Source organism: Erinaceus europaeus, chromosome 15, assembly GCF_950295315.1.
Source record: "Erinaceus europaeus chromosome 15, mEriEur2.1, whole genome shotgun sequence".
NCBI classification, from domain to species: Eukaryota; Metazoa; Chordata; class Mammalia; order Eulipotyphla; family Erinaceidae; genus Erinaceus; species Erinaceus europaeus.
In genome coordinates this window covers 84,420,500-84,442,691 of record NC_080176.1, presented here as the reverse complement: position 1 = coordinate 84,442,691, position 22,192 = coordinate 84,420,500, and the positions used below count along the sequence as shown (strand labels likewise).

General features: G+C 39.1%; 1 protein-coding gene across 2 annotated transcripts in view; it reads right to left on the bottom strand.

Moving 5' to 3' along the window:
- DOK6 (docking protein 6) overlaps positions 1–22,192 on the bottom strand; it is a 541,316-nt gene that overhangs the window by 385,461 nt on the left and 133,663 nt on the right. The gene's annotated exons all lie outside the window — the stretch shown is intronic.

Below are 22,192 nucleotides of genomic sequence, written 5' to 3'. Positions count from 1 at the left end.
CAAATATACTAACTGGGGAAAGCTACACAAATCTCGTCTCTGGGGAATTTGAATAAAAATCAATGATAAGAGCCTATCTGCAGTGGCCTGTTCCCATCTTCCTTTCTAAAAGCAAGACATTGGTTTTAGACACCTTGAGTTATAGGATACCATGAATATATTTACCATGACAACTTATGTAAACACATCAAAAGGACAAATTAACAAGTAAGCAGAACCTGTTCAGATTAGAGGTGCTGCGGTTATCTTCATGAGTATCTGGGTCTACTTAGTCTTTGTTCCCTGTTGCCTTACAGAATGTCTGTGGTGACATCTTGAGTCACATTTTGCTTCTGCAAAGTAGAGCTAACAGGCAGAACTAAGCTTAGCACACTGATGAGCTTGACATTTGATATTTTTACTATACTTAACAATAGTGACTTGTAATTAGTCTTTGGATAATTAGCCAATAGCCAACCCCTTTCACTCATTCATGCATGTCATGCATTCAAAAAGTATTTAAGATCTTTGTGTTCTATAGAGGCAAGTGAAAAACATATAGAAATTTGAAAGGAAAAAAAAGCACAAATTAAGTTTCTGCTGTTATGGAAACAAAGTTCGTGCCTCACGCAACTTGCATCTCCATGGGGTAAATGGACAACAGGAGACAAAGTTGTGAATTTGTAAACAAGGTTCCAAGGTTCCTAGTGAGTGCTGTGCAGAGAATGACAGCACAGTGACAGAGAAGAGGACCCCAGGTTCGCCCAGAAGGGGACATTCTAAAGGGGTGATTGAAAAAAAAAAAGGAGTTGTGTGGCCATTGAGGGGAAGAGAATTCATTCAGAGAAAATTGCTCTTGACTTGACTGGAGAACTTGCAGAAATATTCTGGAAATTCAGGAGGTGGAAGGCAGGGCAAGGAAAGGAAGAGGGCAGAGAGAGAGATTTGGAACAGGCAAGGCAAGCAAGGAGCCTAACCCCACGTTCAGAGGGTAAAACTTCTCCTTTAATAGTTCTGAGTTGTGATAAACAAATAAAACTTCGACTTCAACAAAACTTCTCATGCAACCATACTCACATAAAAGTAAACTTCAAGGCCAAATACAGTAATAGAAAAAAACTGAATTCAGTAGAATATGTAAGCAAATCTGAATCTGTAACCATCCATTAATATAATCTTTAAATTATCCATCGATCTGACAAAAAGCAGACACTTACAATGACAATCACATTTATCTCCCCAGATAATAACATGGGTCTACCTGCATCAGATGTCAGGCTTAGAAAAAAAGGGGGGAGGATTGGGAGGTAGCACAGCAGGTTAAGCACACGTGGTGCAAAGTGCAAGGACCAGCAGAAGGATCCTTGTTCAAGCCCTGGCTCCCCACCTGTAGGGGAATTGCTTCACAGGCGGTGAAGCTGGTCTGCAGGTGTCTATCTTTTTCTTCTCCTCTCTGTCTTCCCCTCCTCTCTCTCTAGCCTATCCAGCAACAACGACATCAATAATAGCGATAATAATAGCTACATAAACAATAAAACAGCCAGGGCAACAAAAGGAATAAAATGGCCTCCAGGAGCAGTGGATTCCTAGCGCAGGCACCCAGCCCCAGCAATACCCCTGGAGGCAAAAACAAAACAAAACAGAACAAAAACACTAGTATAGTCATGGGCCCTTTGGAATATAACTAAAATAGGCCTACTAACTATCTACAAAATGGAGACCCCAAATCTTCATCTGCACTATTCTGGCCTTTAGGTTCATGATTAGTCAACAATTTGTTAGGCTTTATATGTTAACTCTTTTTTTCAGCCACCAGGTTCCAGTTGCTACCGTGATGCCAACCAGACTTCCCTGGACAACCCCACCAATGTGTCCTGGAGCTCCACTTACCCAGAGCCCCACCCTACCAGGGAAAGAGAGAGACAGGCTGGGAGTATGGATCGACCTGCCAAATCCCATGCTCAGTGGGGAAGAAATTACAAAAGCCAGACCTTCCACCTTCTGCATCCCACAATGACCCTGGGTCCATACTCCCAGAGGGATAAAGAATAGGAAAGCTATCAGGGGAGGGGATAGGATATGGAGTTCTGGTGGTGGGAATTGTGTGGAGTTGTACCCTTCTTATCCTATGATTTTGTTTCCTTTTTATAAATAAAAATTTTTAAAAGACAAAAATGCAAAAAAAGAAAGAAACCTCACTGCACCTACCATCATGTTCTATTATTTCATAAAACATATTCTCAATTTTTTTAAGCTTGCAGAAGACAGTCTCTGATAAGGAGGCTAGAAAAGGAGTTAGAATCGATTATTAGCACGTCTAAAGTGTGTAAGGAGCTGTGGGCAGGAGCCTCCCTGAAGGAATTATAGCTAATACTCTCAAGTTCATAAAATCCCAAAGAGCTTTAGTTTCTCTGTTACAAATAACTGAACATCCTCTAGACTTTGACCTGAGGCTGGAGGGAGTGTGGTGGTTCCCACACTACCAACAAGCATGATTCTAGCCAGGGAGAGATGTTAAACCAACATTTTGGAGGCATCTTATGAGCAAGAAGCCATGTTGGAGCCTTTACCTCCCTACCAGGTAGTTCTAGTCATGGTCCAAAGGGATAAACACAACTTAACCATTTAACCCAAATAAAACCACCAAGATCTCCATATCAAGTAGCATGTCCTCAATCCTAGTGCATCTGCCCTGCTTCAGTCTGAATTCATAGTCCAACTCCAGAGTTCACTCAACTTCCATACCGTACTTTTCCTGATTTGATCTGTGGAGAAATATATATCTTTTTTGTTTGTTTGTTTTGTCTTTACTTAATTTATAGAAAAAAATACATTGACAAAACCATAGGATAAGAGGGGTACAGCTTCGCACAATTCCCACCATCAGACCTCCGTATAACATCCCCTCCCTATAGCTTTCCTGTTCTTTATCCCTCTGGGAGTATGGACCCAAGGTCATTGTGGGATGCAGAAGGTGGAAGGTCTGGCTTCTGTAATTGCTTCCCCGCTGAACATGGGCATTAACAGGCTGATCCTTACTCCCATCCTGTCTCCTTCTTTCCCTAGTGGGGAAGTACTCTGGGGAAGCAGAGCTCCAAGGCACATTGGTGGGGTTGTCTGTCCTGCTAGAATCTGGAACCTGGTGGCTGAAAAAAGAGTTAACATACAAAGCCAAATTGTTGAACAATCATGGACCTAAAGGCTGGAATAGTGCAGATGAAGTGTTGGGGGGGGGGTTCCTCCATTTTGGAGATAGCTAGTAGGCATAATTTAGTTATATTTTAAAGGGCCTGTAGTTTTACTGGTGTTGTTTGTTTGTTTGCTTGCTTGCTTGCTTGTTTTGTTTTTTGCCTGAGCCTGAAATCTGATATGCAGGTGGATCCAAGTTATTGTCTGGGGAGATGATGTCATGGCTAGAAAAGGAACAGAAAGCTGGATCAGGGAAGAGAGTAGCTCCCTAAGATGGGAAAGTGGTATAAATATTGTTGACTATAAACCCCATCGATTTGATTTGGTCTGGGGCCCATACTCAGCTTAGGAGCCTATGTGACCTCTTCATCCCTATAGATCCGAGCTCACATTCTGTGGTCACGAGTAGGAACATTCCAGGCTGCCCCAATATGGACCCATCTTCCTCAGGTGGAGCATAGAGTATGTTGTCCATCCTCCCTTTGGAGGATGGAACATTCTCTACCGTTGTTGATCCAAGTTGAGGGCAAGGTCCTATGGGGGCCCACAAAGGGGTCTACTTTGTTGTTCCTGATAGAGATACCAGTAACAATGAAAAGAGGTATTTATTTGAGTTCTAGGCCCATCATATCTGTATGGGAATCAAAGGACTCTCCGAATAGGGTCCCAGCTGATGAAGTGGCCTGATAGTGACTAAAGAGTTATCCTTAAAGTATGCCAGTCTCTTGCCATTTATCAGTTTTTGCAGTCCTTGCTTTGCTAAGGTCAGCTTTGGAGTGAGTGAGAGAATTGTAATCTGAAGTAGATGGAGGGTATCTAAGTCTAATTAGATAATATTTCATTAGGAACTTTATGCCAGACAATACATTCAGGCCACCTGCATGTTAGCTATTGGGCTTAGGCAAAAATCACTAAAGTCATGGACCCCTTGGGATATTGCTAAAGTCAACTTCCTAGCTTCTTCCCACCTGAAGACCCCAATTTCATCTGCTCTATTCTTACCTTTAGGCTCCTGTTTATTAAACAATTTTCCCTACTTTGTATCTTACTGCCTTTCAGCCACCAACTTGCAAATGCTACTATGATTCCATCCTGACTTCCCTCAACAATGTGTCCTGGAACTTCATCTCCTCAGGGCCTGACCCGACTAGGGAAAGACAGAAACAGGCTGGGGGTGTACCGGTTCCACCTGCTAATGCCCATGTCCAGTGAAAAAGCAATTACAAAAGCCAGACCTTCCATCTTTTGCACTCCACAAAGATCTTTGGTCCATACTCCCAAAGGGATAACAAACAGGGTAGCTTCCAGTAGAGGGGGATGGGACATGAACTCTGGTGGTGCAAATTGTGGAAATTGTACCCCTGTTATCTCACAATCTTCTTGATCACTATTAAATCTCTAGTTAAAAAAAAAAAAAAAAGTAAGTGAATGTGCAAAGGCAAGGGGTATGTGTGTCTCATCATTCTTGGGTGAAACCATTAGTATCTTGTCCACAAGTAGTCTTTAGAAAAAACTTGGGCTATGTACAATCGCTAGAGAGTCCATTATAAGCTCCCTTGTTCTCTGATCTATATTTTGTGATCTTTTCTGATGAAGTGGTAATTTAATTATTTATTCAGAAGAAAGAGAGAGTTAAGTAGAAAGACCCAGAGCCAAATACTGACATATTTGATGCTAGGGACCAAATTCTGCACCTCATGCTTGAAAGTTAAGAGCTAGATTCCCTGTACCACAACCTGTTACTGGTCCCAAGTTTTTAAAAATTAATTATAACATTTTATGAAAGATAATGAGAAAGAAAAGAACACCGGAATACTGCTCAACCCAAATCCTGATATATTGCTATTGTCTTCATATATTGATTCATATTTAAAGAAATCTACAAACAGCTTTCTGCTTAATATTTCCACTACAGGATGTGTTTCTCAAAGATAGACTTTGCCTTTTTATTCCATATACATTTAATCCTCTCTGAGTGCTAAAAGGGTTACTTTTAATGCCTTAATTCATTTAACATTCATTCAACTAATAGCTAGAGCATCAGTAAAGTGTAGGTGAAATCCATTTGCCTCTTGAACTTGATTAACCTTGACTCGAGGGTCAGGTACTTGGACTGGATAATGCTTTTTTGTAATTTTAACAACAAGCTCTATAGAAATTTTGATGTACTTTGGAAATGATTAACTAAAGTAGCAGTGAAATACTAATAAAAATTTTAGAGTTTAAAATGTAAACACATATTAGTGGAGAAGAACATCTAGGAGGGTACAGATATCCTCACTAACTTTTTCTTTTCTTTTTTCTTTTTTGCCTCCAGGGTTATCACTGGGGCTGAGTGTTGGCACTATGAATCCACTGCTCCTCCTCAAGGCTTTTTTTTTTTAATTTTTCATTTTATTGGATAGGACAGAAAGAAATTGAGAGAGGAGGGGGGGGAGACAGGGAGAGACAAGGATAGACACCTACAGACTTGCTTCACCACTTGTGAGGTGACCCACCTCCCCGCCCCTGCAGGTGGAAGCCTTGAGCTTGAACTCAGATCCTTGCACAGGTCCTTGCACTTCCTTCAATGTTTGTCTAACTCAGCGGGCCACCGCCAGACCCCTTAATTTAAACTTTCCTAGAAGCCACTGGCATGAGTTGGAAAACAGCAACAATTATCATTAAGAAGAGAAGACCAAAGTTATTTTTGCTACTTTGTTTGCTACTGTTTCTAAGCTATCTATGTAAATTCATTCTGTTTTTAATTGGGATTTATACCTCCAATGTCTGGTAGCAAGTATAGAAATAACTAGAGCTCCGAACATTTCTTTTTCAGTGATTTAATAATGCTTTAAAAGATTATCAAATTACAGGGTTCTAGCTCCACACCACACCCACCACCAAAATCCTGTGCCCCTCCCCAGGGTAATTTAACTAACAATATTTTTTTGTTGTTTGCTTTTTTGCAAATTCATGTATTTCAACTTCCTATATTCCATAGGAGTGAAATCCTATAGTAGTTGTCTTTTACTTACTTAATGACTTCACTACAACATAATATCAGTTTAGCTGGGGAGACAGCATAATGGTTACACAAAAGTCTTTCAAGCATGAGGCTCTGAGGTCCCAGGTTCAATCCCCAGCACCACTATAAGTCCGAACTGAGAAGTGTTCTGGTGTCTCTCTCTCTGTGTGTCAGTATCTTCCCTTTGTATCTACTCTTTCTCATTAAAATAAAATATATTTTAAAAACTAAATTAATAATAAAAACATCAGCTCTAGTTAACTAAAAGCCTGAAGTTAAGGAGATAGCATATTTCTTATTCAAATGACTTTTTCATGCCTGAGGCTCCAAAATCCCAAACTCAGTTCTAAGAAGCCTGAGTTGAGCACTGCTCTGGCTAAAAGGACACTTAAAAATCTATTCTTAATAGTGATTTAATAATGGATTACAAGATCATAAGGTTATGTGAGTACAGTTCCACAATGCAGTTACTCTAGTTTCTGTGTGTGAAAGAACTCTGACTGCTATAGTTTTTATCTATTACCAAATCCTTTTTTTTTTCTGTGAAAGAAAACCACCAGATGGATTCACTCAAATGTGAAAAAAAAAAAATCCCTAAAATTGCTCACAAATCTTATGAAGCAGTTTTTACTAAACATTCTAAAGGCCCAAGATGATGATACTTTATAAAAGTAGTAGGGGGATAAAAAAATAAAGAAGGGCGGAGGGTAGATAGCATAATGGTTTTGCACACAGATTCTTGTGCCTGAGACTCCAAAGTCTCAGGTTCAACCCCCTACACCACCATAAGCCAGGGCTGAACAGTGCTCTCGTAAGTAAATAAATAAATAAAAATAAAAATAAATAGAATTCGTAAGACAGCCTGCATATATATGAAGGAATGACCAGGGTTGCAGTGTAGGGATATAATCCAGGTCTGTTTCTATCAATCTTTTTTCTCCCAATATGAAAAGAAAAGAGAAGCAAGAGGAGGTATTTTCAAAAGGAAAACATCACATTCACAGAACATCACAGTCTGTAGGGAAGAAAAAAGGTGGGAATCTGAAGTAGTGAGTATATTATATAGAACCACCACATTTCCCCCCTTCTATTTCATTCAATAGGACAGAAGCTGAGAGAAGAGGGTGAGATAGAGAAGAAGAGTAAAAGACATCTGCAGACCTGCTTCTCACTACTCATGAAGCATCCCTCCTACAGGTGGGGAGCAGGGACTTGAACTCAGGTCCTTACAGCGTTCCTTGTACATGACCCCATGAACACATTTTTAGCTAAAAATATTATAGAACTATTCATTTCCTAGGTGAAGCAACTAAACGATTTTTTTTTAAAAAGTTCTTCACATTGACTTAAAAATACAATTCCTGAGAGTGGGCAGCTGCATTTCTGGTAAGGTACACCTTACAGTGTGCAAGGACCTGGGTTCAAGATCCCCAAACCCCACCTGCAGGGGATAGCTTTGCAAGTAATGAAGCAGTCTGCAGGTGTCTCTCTCTCTCTGGCTGTCTCTATCCAATAAGTAAAATAAAATAAATACATTTGACTTTATTGAGAAATGACTGCAGTGAGTGTCCTAAAAGAGATTCCTCAGACTGGTGGCATGCCTGCTTCCTACAGGCACAAGCTTCTCTTAACTACTCCCGAGTAAAGACAATTAGCTAACCTTCATTTCACAGACAAACCACCAGATGTGTTAAAAAAACAATCTACATTTCTGAGAAGAATTATCATTAGGAAGAATGGATGCAACAATGAAAACCTAATTAAGATATTCAGGTTTTCAAAATCAAACTCCTGATAAAAACAAACAACAAAACCTAGGAACTGTGGGGATAACAGTCTTGAAGTATTAAAATAAAATAAAATGCAAGTTACACTCCGAGTTTTTACAGAGGTCAATTGTATAGTGAAGGATGGAATTAGACTTTTATTGGTGAAGACAAATGTGTACAGATATTGATTTATAATTATACACACCTGCAACTAATATAATATCAACCAATATTTTTTAAAAATCTGGGAGCCAGGCGGTAGTGCAGTGCATTAAGCGCACATGTGCAAAGCGCAAAGACCAGCGTAAGGATCCCAGTTCGAGCTGGTTCCCCACTTGCAGGGGAGTCGCTTCACAAGCAGTGAAGCAGGTCTGTAGGTGTCTGTCTTTCTCTCCCCCTCTCTAAATTCCTCTCCTCTCTCCATTTCTCTGTCCTATCCAACAACGATGGCATCAATAACAACAACAATAATAACTACAACAATAAAACAAGGGCAACAAAAGGGAAAATAAATAAATATATACTTTTTAAAAAATATTCTTAGGGGGTGCCGCTGGTAGAGCTGATATGTTATAATGGAATAAGACCTGAGTTCAAGCCCCCAGGTCCTACCTGCAAGAGCAAAGCTTCATGAGCTGTGAAGCAGTGCTGCAGGTTTCTCTTATCTCCACCCTCACTCTCAATTTCCTTCTGTCTGCATCTGAAAGTAACAATTAAAAAATTCTTAATGTTTTGTAAAGAGATCATGGAACTTTTAGCTTCACTCCCCATGGTTTCCTGTGGTGATCTATCAGTATGGCGGTGAGAACAGATGTTCTGTAACTCACACGTTAATGAATACTTGCAATTTTTACAGAGCTCTCCCACAAGTGTATTATTTTATTGTTTAAGGAACACCACTCTGTTCTGGTGAGTGGCTGGTGTGAGGGATGGAATCTGAGAACTCACAGGCAAGTCCAATGAGTTTCCACTGGTCCAACTTCCTAGTTCCAAATAATTGATTTTTTTTATTGGAGAAATTAATGGTTTACAGTCAACAATCAAATACAGTAGTTTGTACATGTCTAACATTTCTGTTCTTTTCACATAACAATCCATCCCCCTCTATGTCCTTTGCCTTCATGTTCCAGGACCTAAACACTCCTCCCCATCCCAGAATCCTTTACTTTGATGCAATACACCAAACTCATTCCAAGTTCTGTTTTGTGTTTTCTTGTTTTTCAACTTCTTTTTTTTTAATTTATTACTGGTGATTTAATAATGATGAGAAAATTGTGGGATAAAAGAGGTATAATTCATACAGTTCCCACCACAAGAGTTCTATATCCCATTGCTCCCTATTCTTTATCCTTCTGGGAGTATGGATCAAAGATCTTTATGGGGTGCAGAAGGTGGGAGTTCTGAATTCTGTAATTGCTTCTCTACTAAACATGGCCGCTGGCAGGTGGATCCACAGCCCCAGCCTGTTTCTATCTTTCCCTAGTGGGACAGCAGGGCTCTGGGCAGGTGGGGTTCTAGGACACATTGGTGAGGTCGTCTGCCCAGGGAACTCGGGCTGACATCAGAGCAATATTTTTCAGCTTTGGTCTATGGGTGAAATCATCTCATATTTATCGTTCTCTTCCTGACTTATCTCACTTAGCACCAAACAACTGATTTTAAATATTTTAAAAAGTCATAAAAACTGAGAACACTGCAGTGTTGTTTCATACGATATAATATTCCTCCTCCTAGAAGTCTCAGGAATTTTGAAAAATTAGTCATCCAGATTTACATGAGATTCACAACTTCGAGTAGTACCTGATATTTCTGTAGAGAGCAGATGGTCTCAATGAACTAAATGCTAAGTAATTTAAGGTCCTCCATTTAAACATTTTCCTGAAGGTCCCAGATTCAATCCCTGGCAATACCAAAAAGCCAGAGCTGAGCAGAAATTTGGTAAAAATAAATAGGTAAATAAATATATAAATATTCAATATGCAGCACATCCATTTTAATTTTAATTAGTCATTTATTTACATAAATGTTGTATAAATAAATGTGTGTCGGCCTCAGCAGTGATGGACCCAGTAAAAGCATATATGTTACTGTGTGTGAGAACCCAGGCTGAATCCTCCTGTCTTAATCTGCATTGTGGAAGGCTCAGAAGTAATAGAGCAGAGGGCCGGGAAGTGGCACACTGGGTTAAGTGTTCATAGTACAAAGCATAAGGATATTCACAAGGATCCAGGTTCAAGCCACTGGCTTCCCACCAGCAGGTGGGAAGGTTCACAAATGGTGAAGCAGGGCTGCAGGTGTCTTTCTTTCTCTCTTCCTCTCTGTCTCCCTCTCCCCTCTCAATTTCTCTCCATCCTATACAAAAAGAAAGAAAGAAAGAAAGAAAGAAAGAAAGAAAGAAAGAAAGAAAGAAAGAAAGAAAGAAAGGAGGGATGGAAGAAGGGAGCCACGGGAACAGTGAATTCATAGTGCAGGTACTAAGCCCCAGCAGTAAGCCTGGAGGCAACAAACAAACAAAAAGTGACAAAGCAGTGTCACAGGAGCCTCTGTTTCTATCTCCTCTCCTTGTTTCTCTTTATTTCTACAAGAAAAAGAAAGAATTGAGGGTGAGATGTACTGCCACTTTTCATGGGGAAAATGTACTCTCATGACAGTAATTCTGCAAATAGGCATTCCCCCAATGAAGTGATGCTGATGATGGCAGAATAGTAATGGAAATAAAAATGTAGGTAGAGAGAAAGAAAGAAAGAAAGAAAGAAAGAAAGAAAGAAAGAAAGAAAGAAAGAGAGGGAGAGAGACAGACAGACAGAAAGAGAAAGGAAAGGAGGAAAACAATAGCGACCAGGAATGGCAGAGTCCATATGTAGAGACCGAGTCCTAGTGATAACCATGGTTCTAAAAAGGAGCAAAGGGAGAAGGAAAGGAAGAAAGGAAAGAAGGAAGGAAGGAAGGAAGGAAGGAAGAAAGAAAGAAAGAAAGAGAAGAAGTATTTCATGCATTAGTCATTATTCCATGCATAAATAACATTTAAATGCAAGTCACAGGTCCAGAATTTTTAATAATTCAAAAAATACTTTATCTTTATTTATTTATTAGATAGAGACAGCCAGACATTTATAGGGAAGGTGGAGAGAGAGTGGGAGAGATACAGAGAGACATCTGTGTCACTGCTTCACCACTTGTAAAGCTTTCCCCCTGCAGGTGGGGACCAGGGGGCTCAAACCCAGGGGTCCTTGTGCACTGTAACATGTGCGCTCAGCCAGGTGTGCCACCACCTGGCTCTGGAATTTTTTTAACTTTCATTCTTTGTTCCTTAGAGCATAATTTAAAAAATTATTATTTATTTATTCCCTTTTGTTGCCCTTGTTGTTTTATTGTTGTAGTTATTATTATTATCATTCTTGATGTCTTCATTGGTGGATAGGACAGAGAGAAATGGAGAGAGGAGGGGAAGACAGAGAGGGGGAGAGAAAGATAAACACCTGCAGACCTGCTTCATCACTTGTGAAGCAACTCCCCTGCAGGTGGGGAGCAGGGGGCTCGAACCTGGATCCTTACACTGGTCCTTGCTTAACCTACTGCGCATGTGTGCTTAACCCGCTGTGTTACCGCATGACTCCCCTTAGAGCATAATTTAAAGTTCTTTTATTATTAGAGGAAGTTATCACCAACTTCACTATTGTAGACCTCTGAATCACTCACCATTTTTTATTGTCCTTATTACTGGATAGAGACAGCCAGAAATTTAGAGGAAGAAACAGAGAGACATCTGTGGTGCTGATTCACCCTAGTGAAACTTTCCCTCTGCAGGTAGGGACTAGTAATATAAACTATAAAACTCCTCTCCACAAGCATGCTGAAAAGTACAGTATGTGTATCTTCACTTTTCTCATTTTCCATAGACAGACTGATCAAATGATTGCCAAATTCTCACAAGTACAGTGTTTGAGGGTGGAAAATGATCTGGTGCTTGACCTGACTGACTATACACAGCTTTCTCCCTCAGGCATCTGTCTGCCAGCCTTCAATGAAACACACATACGGTTTTGAGTCACAGCCAGAAATGAATTACCTCACAGCAGCAAATAAGCTTAAGGTTGAAAGTCTGAAATTTCACCATTTTCATGAGAATGAAAGCTAGTCATAGAATAGTCCTACTGCACAGAACTTCCATTGGGTGGCAATTTTTAGAAACAATCACAGAACTGGACAGATACATAGAATCATCCCGCTGTAGCTCCCCGCGCTTTCTGAATCCAAAGATGAACAAATGTGATATCAAACTTTTTGTTCCCCTTTGCTCAATATTTGCAGAAAAAAAAAAAAAACATTGTAGCCTGAGTTTTCATTACTAGACCACAGGAACTTTGTTCTTTCTAGATCAATGTATAGTTTATTAAAATGCATGATTCTTTTCACTAGTCAGTTGTAGAGGTAAACTCAGTAATTAGTTTAAAACTACTCCCAAGTATTTTGTCTTTATTTTATGGCCTTAGTAGCATAGGGTTTGATCATCTCAACCCTGATTCTTGTCTTCCCAGACAATATTTTTAGTCCACCTGCATGCTAGCTATCAGGCTCAAGCAAAAATTACTGAAGTCAACGGCCCCTTGGAACATGACTATAAAAGACCTCCCTAGCTTCTTCCCATCTGAAGACTTGTAGTATTATCTGCTCTATTCCTACTTTTGTGTTCCTGTTCATTAAACAGCTTGTTCTGCTTTATATCTTACTGCCTATGAGCCACCAAATTGTAGACACTATCATGATGCCATCCTGACTTCTTTGGGTAGAGGACCTCACCAATGCATCCTGGAACCTCAACTCCCCAGAGCCCTGACCCACTAGGGAAAGATAGAAACAGGCTGGAGGTATGGATGCACCTGCCAACACTCATATCCAGTAGAAAAGCAATTTCAGAAGCCAGATCTTCCACTGTCTGTACCTCTTAAAGAATTTTGGTCCATACTCCCAAAGGGATAAAGAATAGGAAAGTTTCCAATGGAGGGGATGAGACAAAGAATTCTGTTGGTGGGAACTGTGTGGAATTATATCATAACCCTGTTATCTTACCATCTTGTTCATCATTATGAAATCACTAATATTTTTTTTAAGTTCAAATTTCTTAAGCAGTTTAGAATTATAGTCAAATAATTCAGTTTAGAATTATAGAAAGTAGGTTAAGTGTCTAAATAAAAGTTCAGAATATTTCCTCATTAGTCTACTTCTCCTTCTAGGTTTCCAAATCCATCTTTTTCTAACTATATTTTTAACCACATAGCCTTCAAATCTCAAAGTCATCACTGATTTTTTCCACTGTATTACCTTATACTATTCCAAAAATCTATAGGTAAAATCTTAAACAAACACTATACTGGTCAACAAAATAGCTCAAAATAGCTTGAGTAGTACACTGTTTTGCCATGTGCACAACCCAAGTACAAGTCTGGCCTCCCTCTCATTAATGGAAGCTTTGGAATTGTTGTGTCTGTCTGTTTCTGCCTGCCTGCCTGCCTGCCTGCCTGCCTCCCTGTCTTTCTTTCTCCCTGCCTCTTTGTTTTCTTTATCTAAAATACAAACAATGGAAAGAAACAAAAACAAACAAAAAACCCTAAGGGACTGAAGAAGACAGGGAGATTGCAGATTATATATGCTTTTCATGGGAGTAGGGAGGTAGCGCAGTGGGTTACACACACATAGCGCAAAGTGCAAGGACCGGCATAAAGATCCCAGTTCAAACCCCTGGCTCCCAACCTGCAGGAAAGTCGCTTCACAGGCAGGCTGGAAAGCAGGTCTGCAGGTGTCTTTCTCTCCCCCTCTCTGTCTTCCCCTCCCCTCTCCATTTCTCTCTGTCCTATCTAACAATGACAACATCAACAACAATAACAACAACAAGGACAACAAAAGGGAATAAATAAATATATATACACATACATATGTTTTTCATACCCCTATAACTAAATGTATAATGACACTTACTCGGTTATAAAGAAATGTAAAGAATGGGTTTGTTTGACAGTGTGCTGAATTAGATTGAATACTAAAAACTTTATAATTACAAACCACTCTTGGTAAAGTCATAAACTACAATCTTACTGTAAGGTGAACATTTTCCAATCTACCTCCAGTCACTTCTCCCTATTATCACTATAATCCAAAGAGAAACATCGTCTGACTTCCATTTCTTTAACTTTGCAGAACCCCTTAGTAGTGATTCTTTCCCTGATACTCAGTGTTTACTTGATATCTCTTTACTGCTTCTCTACAACTTCAAATTTTATCATAGTTAAATACGTCAACAGATCTATTTCAAAATCAGCATATCATTGTATCTTATTTCTACACATTTTCTGAATCATCAGCAATGAAAAATGTACACCTAAAACAGAAGTCTGTGATGCCTCTAATAATGCCTCTGTGATGCCTCCCTCCTTAACATTAATGAGGACATTAAGAAGTTAGTTCCATACCAGTAATTTACACTAAGCTTTCAACTTAAATGAGTTTTCTGACAATAAACTGAATTTCTGAAGTTGCTAGTCCAATTTTAATTGGCCAGAAATTCCTACCATATTTGGTAATGCATGAAAGGAATTATTAGTAATTCAGTAAAGTCAATGATAAGTGTAGATTTGTGGTAAGCTTTATAAAATTCCACAACTCATAGGGTCAATAGTGTTTAAAGTTTTCTTTTTTAGAGATTAAGGACACTATGTATTATTGTTATTCTTGAGATGTAGGAAGATGTATTTTTTCATTGGAAAACATAGGAAAATGATTCATGAGTTTTCCAACAGCCCTATACTATTATCTTTTGCCACTGAGGTTATTGTTTGGGCTCAGCATGGAATGTAGATAGATTCTGTTGTGTCTTTCACTGTCTCCTTGTCCCTATCTTTCACCCTCTGTTTGAAAAGAAAAACTGACCATGGATAATGGTTTTCCCCTCATTAATTGCTCGATTAGCTTTGTCTTCTTTACTTCTTTGCATCATACCCACTGCCTGAATATCTGTAATTTTTTTTTCCAATTTGCCCTCTTTAGTATTCCAGTTATCTTTCAAAATCCTTTCTTAAGTCTTACTTCCCTCATGGACTATTTTAAGTTTAAACCAACCAACTTCTACTAGCCTGTTCCCTTTATCATTTATTCTTTGTTGTCCATTGACAATAAATTTCTTGCATAATCTTATTTTCTGCTCCAGAGAAGGAATTGTGCCTTATCATGGACAGAAAGTGAAGGAATTATAGTGAGGTTAGTAAAAAGAATGAGAAGAAATAGCAGATGATCTCACTTTTAGGTGGGACTTAAAAAACCAAGATCCAAAAATTCTAAAGGGAGAATGGGTGGAGAGAGCACTGAGGACTCATTGCTCTTTGGAAGAAGATGTTAGGTGGTATGGGGCACTAAGAAACGGTATGCATGCATGAGCAACTACCTTGCCAACTGTATTACAAATTAAGGTTAGCAATTAAGATGAAAAGGTTGAGATAAAAAGAAATAGAATTTAAAAGATGCTGAAATAGGACTTCTAGAGGCATGGCTATGAAGTAGGAGGGATTTCATATCATGCTCCTTATAAACTAGAGAAAAGCAACAAAATAATCAGAGACCTGCCCCACTAAGGAAAGAGAAAGAGACAGACTGTACGGATCCACCTCCCAACGCCCATGTTCAGTGGGGAAGCAATTACAGAAGCCAAAGCTTCCACCTTCTGCATCCCACAATGACCCTGGTACCACACTCCCAGAGAGATAAAGAATAGGAAAGCTATCAGGGGAGGGGATGGGATATAGAGTTCTTTTTTTTTTTCTGTAATGAAATATGTTGGATTGACTTCAGGTAATTTTTAGGAACTGGACCCACTAATAGTTGACAGTGTTTAAAAGAAGTATCTATGGTCAATGTTAATGTATTTTGCTGATTGGATTTATTAGTGGTAATAGCCTCAAACCAGGAAAACAATTCTAGGAGGTCAGAGAAAGTCCTCTATGTCTCTCTCCCCTCTCAATTTCTCTCTGTTCTTGGGGCCAGGTGGTGGCACATCTGAGTAAGTGTGTACATTACAATGAGCAGTGAAAGTTGAGAATTTATAACAGGGTAGTGTTAGAAGATATACATGAAAGTTTGTAGTGTTTAGCAAAAAGAGGGTTTGTCTGAGGTTATGAGAGGTAGCTACAAAATTAGGATTGTATTATTCAGCTAGTTCAATGGACCTTCTTTAAACACTATGCATTTAAATCTATGGAGAGAGATTTGTTTCTGTTTGAGTATTATTTATTTCTAGCCTCATGCTTTGAACAGAATGAACAACTAATCCTGAATAAAATTTCTCTTAAAATAATTATGTTAAGGTTAAGGTAGATTGTATAATAATAGCATATAAGATTTGCAGATGAGAATTCCCAGGTTCAGTCCCTAGCACTACTAATAGCCGGAGGTGAACAGTGTACTTGTTAAAAGAACAAGACAGGGAGTCAGGTGGTAGCACAACTGGTAAAATGCACGTGGCGTAAAGTGCAAGGACCCGGCTTAAGGATCCCGGTTCGAGCCCCTGGCTCCCCACCTGCAGGGGAGTCGATTCACAGGAGGTGAAACAGATCTGCAGGTGTCTATCTTTCTCTCCCCCTCTCTATCTTCCTTTCCTCCATTTCTCTCTGTCCTATCCAACAACAACGGCATCAATAATAATTACAACAATAAAACAACAAGGGCAAAAAAAGGGAATAAATAAATAAATATTAAAAAAGAAAACAAATCAAGTATACTAAAAACAGTTTTTTTATATAATCTAGGTTTTCTTGACAGTTATGTCATTTAAGAATTTTTTGTTTTAATTTTTAATGAGTCAGAGAGAAATTAAGAGGGGAAAGGGAGATATAGAGTGAGAGAAACAGGGCCAGGTGGTGGTGCACCTGGTTGAGTGCACATGTTACAATGTGCAAAGACCCAGGTTCGAGCGGGATATAGAGTTCTGATGGCAGGAATTGTGTGGAATTATACCCCTCTTATCCTATGGTCTTGTCAATATTTCCATTTTATAAATAAATTTTTTAAAAAATTTAAAAGTCTTTAGGAGAAAAATCTTCCCTATTTGAAATAAATAAACAAATAAATAGGAAAGCTTCCAGTGGAAGTGATGAAAGACAAAGTTCAGGTGGTAGGAATTGTATGGGATTGTACCCCTCTTATCCTACAATCTGTCAGTCATTATTACATCAATAAAAAAATTTAAATAAAAATATTCTTGTGTGTCTTTTCATTTGAAGGACAGAAACCTTGTGTAGTAGTAGGTGATTCCATTTTAAATCAGAGGTGAAGAAAACATCAGGATCTTAAGCTAAATATTCCTCAAGAGGTAGGGCCATCAAGAAGCCTTAAGTGCCCACCTTGGGGCTCAGCAGGTGAATATAAGCTCTGCACCTCATAGCATGAAACAGACATGAAAGTGTCAGGAGATTGAAAGCCCAGGGAAGAAATTAGCCTAAAGGATGACCGATTTAAAAGGTCGAAAGAGGCTCTCTTGAAATGAAATATCTCAAGCAAGAGTTTCCACTCTGAAAGAAAGTTCATTTCTTTTGGATATATAGGTAAAACTTCTCATGTTTCCTAATTTAATGTGGGCTATTTTTAATGAAATATATTGTCACAGAATTTAGAAGGTACAAAATTAGATTTGGATGTTCTGTACTTGTTTTTGTATTACTTGAATTTTGTGTTTTCACCTATTTTTTTCTTCCCTCTGGGGCTGTAAATGTGAATATTGCTTCCATCAGCAAACATATACAGTCTTGATTTTCAATGATAATAATTAGCGTATGGCATTATTATTTTGTCCCCCATTGCTCTACAGGTTTTTGGAAATATTTACATATTTAAAAATACAGCAAAGATTAATAAGATAGGGAACAGAAATAGCCTTGTGTCCATAATTAGGTATTCATCCAGAAAAGTTAAGTGACTTGGTGTTTGATACTACACTAAATTATTACATATATATATATATATCCTCCAGGATTATTGCTGGGGCTCAGTGCCTGCCCTACAAATCTACTGCTCCTTGCAGTCATTTTTTCCCTTCTTTTCTTTTCTTTTTTTTCTTTGTTGTTGTTCTTGGAAAGGACAGGCAGAAATTGAGAAAAAAGAGGGAGATAGGGAGAGAGAAAGAAACAACAGCAGACCTGCTTCTACTTCTTGTGACCTGCAGTGGGGAGCAAGGGGCTCAAACCTGGATCCTTGCATGGGTCTTTGAGCTTAGTACTATGTGAGCTTAACCTGGTGCATCACCACCCAGCTCCTTAAATAATTCTTTATGGATGAATTGACGTCATTTATTAATTGGTTTTCAAATGTAATGGATATATTGGCTTATAAAAATCACACAGGCTTGTGCAAAATTGTCATCCTACAACTAGCTTTACTCTCTTTTTCTCTTAGACTCACCATTCTGTTCTCTGAATCTAAGGCCTTTTTGTTATCATTGCTTATCAGTTATATTAATTCTTTTATCCCCTACACTTTAATGACTCACACAGGATTTTTTTTTTCTTATCTATTTCACTTACACTAACAACCTCCAATTCTATCCATGTTGCAAATGGGAGAGTAGGGCCCACCAAAACGAGTACAGCAGAAAAACTGTGCAAGTTATAAATGCTGGACCAGTGGTATCACTGAATTGTCTGATGAGAAACAATAAAATATGATCACAAACGTCTGATATTCTACATTGATATTTTGGGGATAAAAAAATTTATGGGGATAGCACAATCACATTTGAATTTTCAGACACTTAACTCATAGTTTTAAACTTTCATTTTATACGTAAAGCAACTGAGATTCAAAGAAGTTGTCTACTAGATTAAGAGGACCAAAAATAGTATTCTGTATAGTGGGGAAAGAAAGGAAGAACTGAAGCAGGCGGATATTTAAAGAAAAATGGAAAGAAGCCATCTTGAAGGAGACAATCAGGAAGATCGTGACAGACTTTCAAGTAAAACATGAAAGTGCATAAGAGAAGGGGAATATAATGGATGGCAAAGTGAAAGCAAAAGGGATCAGGCCCATTTTAGGCACCCACACTGGCAAAGTAATACCCTGCTTCAAAGAAACTGATGCCACAATGAGGCACCAGGTCCAAGTTGTTTTTTTTTCAACAAACTGAACACTAGTAGGTAGCTACTAGAGTGATCTTTCTCTTTACTCTTTTCTTATCTTCTGTGGAGGTGCTCATCTATCAAAATAACAATTTAAGCCTCAAAATGCACTTTTAACTGACTCGGAAAACACATGGAAGAAGAGCTATTTGCCTTGTATTTCAGTAAAATAATGATAGGCTGGCGCTTTTCAGTATTTTTCATATGCCACAATCGTAAAACATTAAATGGAACATGACATTTTTATTGAAAGATCTCTGCTTAGGTGCAAGTCCTTTTTTAAAAAATCCTTCAATCATTCCTCTAGAAAAGTAATAATATAGACGCTTTCTAAGGAGCTGGTTTTTTAGTAATAGACTTATCTCTGACATATCCTGGAGACACTGCTATGGACTGTCAATATTCTTTTAAGACATACTGTTAGAAAAATCACATAAAAGCAGAGAGAATTCTCTCTGCAATAGAGATTTTATTGGAATATTGGCCAGGTAACCATTGAAAATATCTTTGAAATATGTTTGCCAGACAGAGGTCAGAAATTATCCCTTTATCAGAAACATAAAATCCCAGCAGGCGTAGGGTTTTGCTATTTGTGCAAAATCCAACACTCTTCTAGATATAAAAAAAATAAATAAGGAGTCAGGTGGTAGTGCAGTGGGTTAGTCGCAAGTGGTGCAAAGTGCAAGGACATGCATAAGAATTCCGGTTTGAGGCCCCTGGCTCTCCACCTACAGGGGAGTCGCTTCACAGGCGGTGAAGCAGGTCTACAGGTGTCTCTCTTTCTCTCCCCCTCTCTGTCTTCCCCTTCTCTCTCCATTTCTCTCTGTCTGATCCAACAAGAACGACAACAAATAATAACTACAAAGGCAACAAAAGGGAATAAATAAATAAATAAATAAATATAGATAACAAGTGATATGCTCCAAGCACAAATTCCATTTCATATCCCATATATTCATGATTCCTATACACTGACAAAAGTCATCTTCCCACAATTTAGGAAACCTGCAGAATCTAAACAAGGCTGAACCCATAGGTGAGTCCATACCAGTCTCCTGTTAACACACTCATATGCACACATGTTGGAAAACAAACTATGCATACACTTGCTGTGACCCCAGCAGGAGTTTGGGACTATTAGCATGCGACTGACATCAACCTGAGGAGGTGGGACAGAGAAGGGAGGGTATGAAAGCACGGGACTTGGTGCAGGCCGCTCTCTCTGGCTACTGCTGCTTCTCCTGGTCAGAAGCATCTCAACAGAGGTGCGCCAGGTATCCACCATGGTTACTTCTCCTGGGAACTGAACACGTGTGACTCTGCTAGCCAGTAAACTTTTAGACCCCTCTACAGCCATGAGCAACCTTTACCTCAGCTGATAATTGTTTATCTTATGCGACTAAACTTTTGATGATTATACTCAGACTTTATGGACTTAGCATACTCTTAACCCCTGATGATAACTGCTTAGTTTGTGTATCTAAATATATGTCCCCTGCTTTTGTAATGCCTTAATAAACCTTGTACTGTTTAAACCCGTTCCCAGCTCTCCACTGTGAATCCTTTTACAAGCCGCAGCCCCACAACCCCTTTTTAAGTTAAAATTTCAATACACTAACAGCAGTTTCTGGTGATCACCTCAACAAACATTTTCATCAGAAATAAAAATCAAGTGGCACAGTGATAAAGCTTTGGACTCTCGAGCATGAGGTCCAGAGTTCGATCCCCAACAGCACATGTGCCAGAGTGATGGCTGGTTCTCTCTCTCTCCTCCTATCTTTCTCTTAAGTAAATAAAATCTAAAAAAAAAAAAAAAAGAAAGAAAGAAAGAGAAAAGAAAAGAAAAGAAATCAATTTAAGGGCTTATCAAAAGAAACAATTTCCTTGATTTTCAACCAAATGGAGAAATAGTTAAAAGAATAGAAGCTTCCTGGGCCAGTGGGGGGTGGGAGTGGGTGGGAGGGATGGGTCACAGTCTTTTGGTGGTGGGAATGGTGTTTATGTACACTCCTAGCAAAATGTAGACATATAAATCAGTAGTTAATTAATATGAGAGGGGGAAAATCAGTTGTATGTCTCAGTTTCTCAAAACACAAACTGAATCTTTTTAATATATAGGCTGTGTATTTGATATGTGCACTCTCTCAAAAGCCTAGACCAAGTAGATTAGAAGCAACCAATAGCACAGCTATATACAAGATACTGGGTACTGTACAGCAAACCCTAACAAAAGGACTTTTCAAAGTTAACCCAATTACCAAATAATGTGTTGATAACATTAACTATCGATTGTCTTTTTGAACCCTAAGACAGCAGGAACCTCACATCTCCACTATAGAGTCCCTACTTCCCCAGTCCTGGAACCCTTGGATAGGGCCCACTTTCCCGTATGCCTCTCCCAATCCATACCAAATAATATTGCAGCCGCCGATCACAACCTAACCAACGCAACGATTGCCACCTCAACATGCTTCACCTCAGACTGTGTCCAGAGACTTCACGTGTGGAATGACAACCCTTCAGCTTCATTACTCGGGTGAGACCTTTCCTTTTATAGTACACTCTAATTTCATCTCAGGTGGTTCACTTTCTAACAAAGTCCCATAACCTAGATATACACCAGTTTCTGTGAGAGAGAGCTTATGTTCACACATATTCATAAACTACTGCAAAATATATACCTGAAAGCAGAAGTATACTAGAGTTTGCAGTGAGTACCTCCCCAACACTTCCTCTCCACTATTCCAAGCTTGGATCCATGATTGCTCAACAATTTGTTTGGCTTTGTATGTTAACTCTCTTTTCAATCACCAGGTTCCAGATGCCACCAGGATTCTGGCCAGGCTTCCCTGGATTGAAGACCCCATCAATGTGTCCTGGAGCTCAGCTTCCCCAGAGACCCACCCTACTAGGGAAAGAGAGAGGCAGACTGGGAGTATGGACCGACCAGTCAACGCCCATGTTCAGCGGGGAAGCAATTACAGAAGCCAGACCTTGCAACCCTCAATGACCCTGGGTCCATGCTCCCAGAGGGCAAGAGAATGGGAAAGCTATCAGGGGAGGGGGTGGGTTATGGAGATTGGGTGGTGCGAATT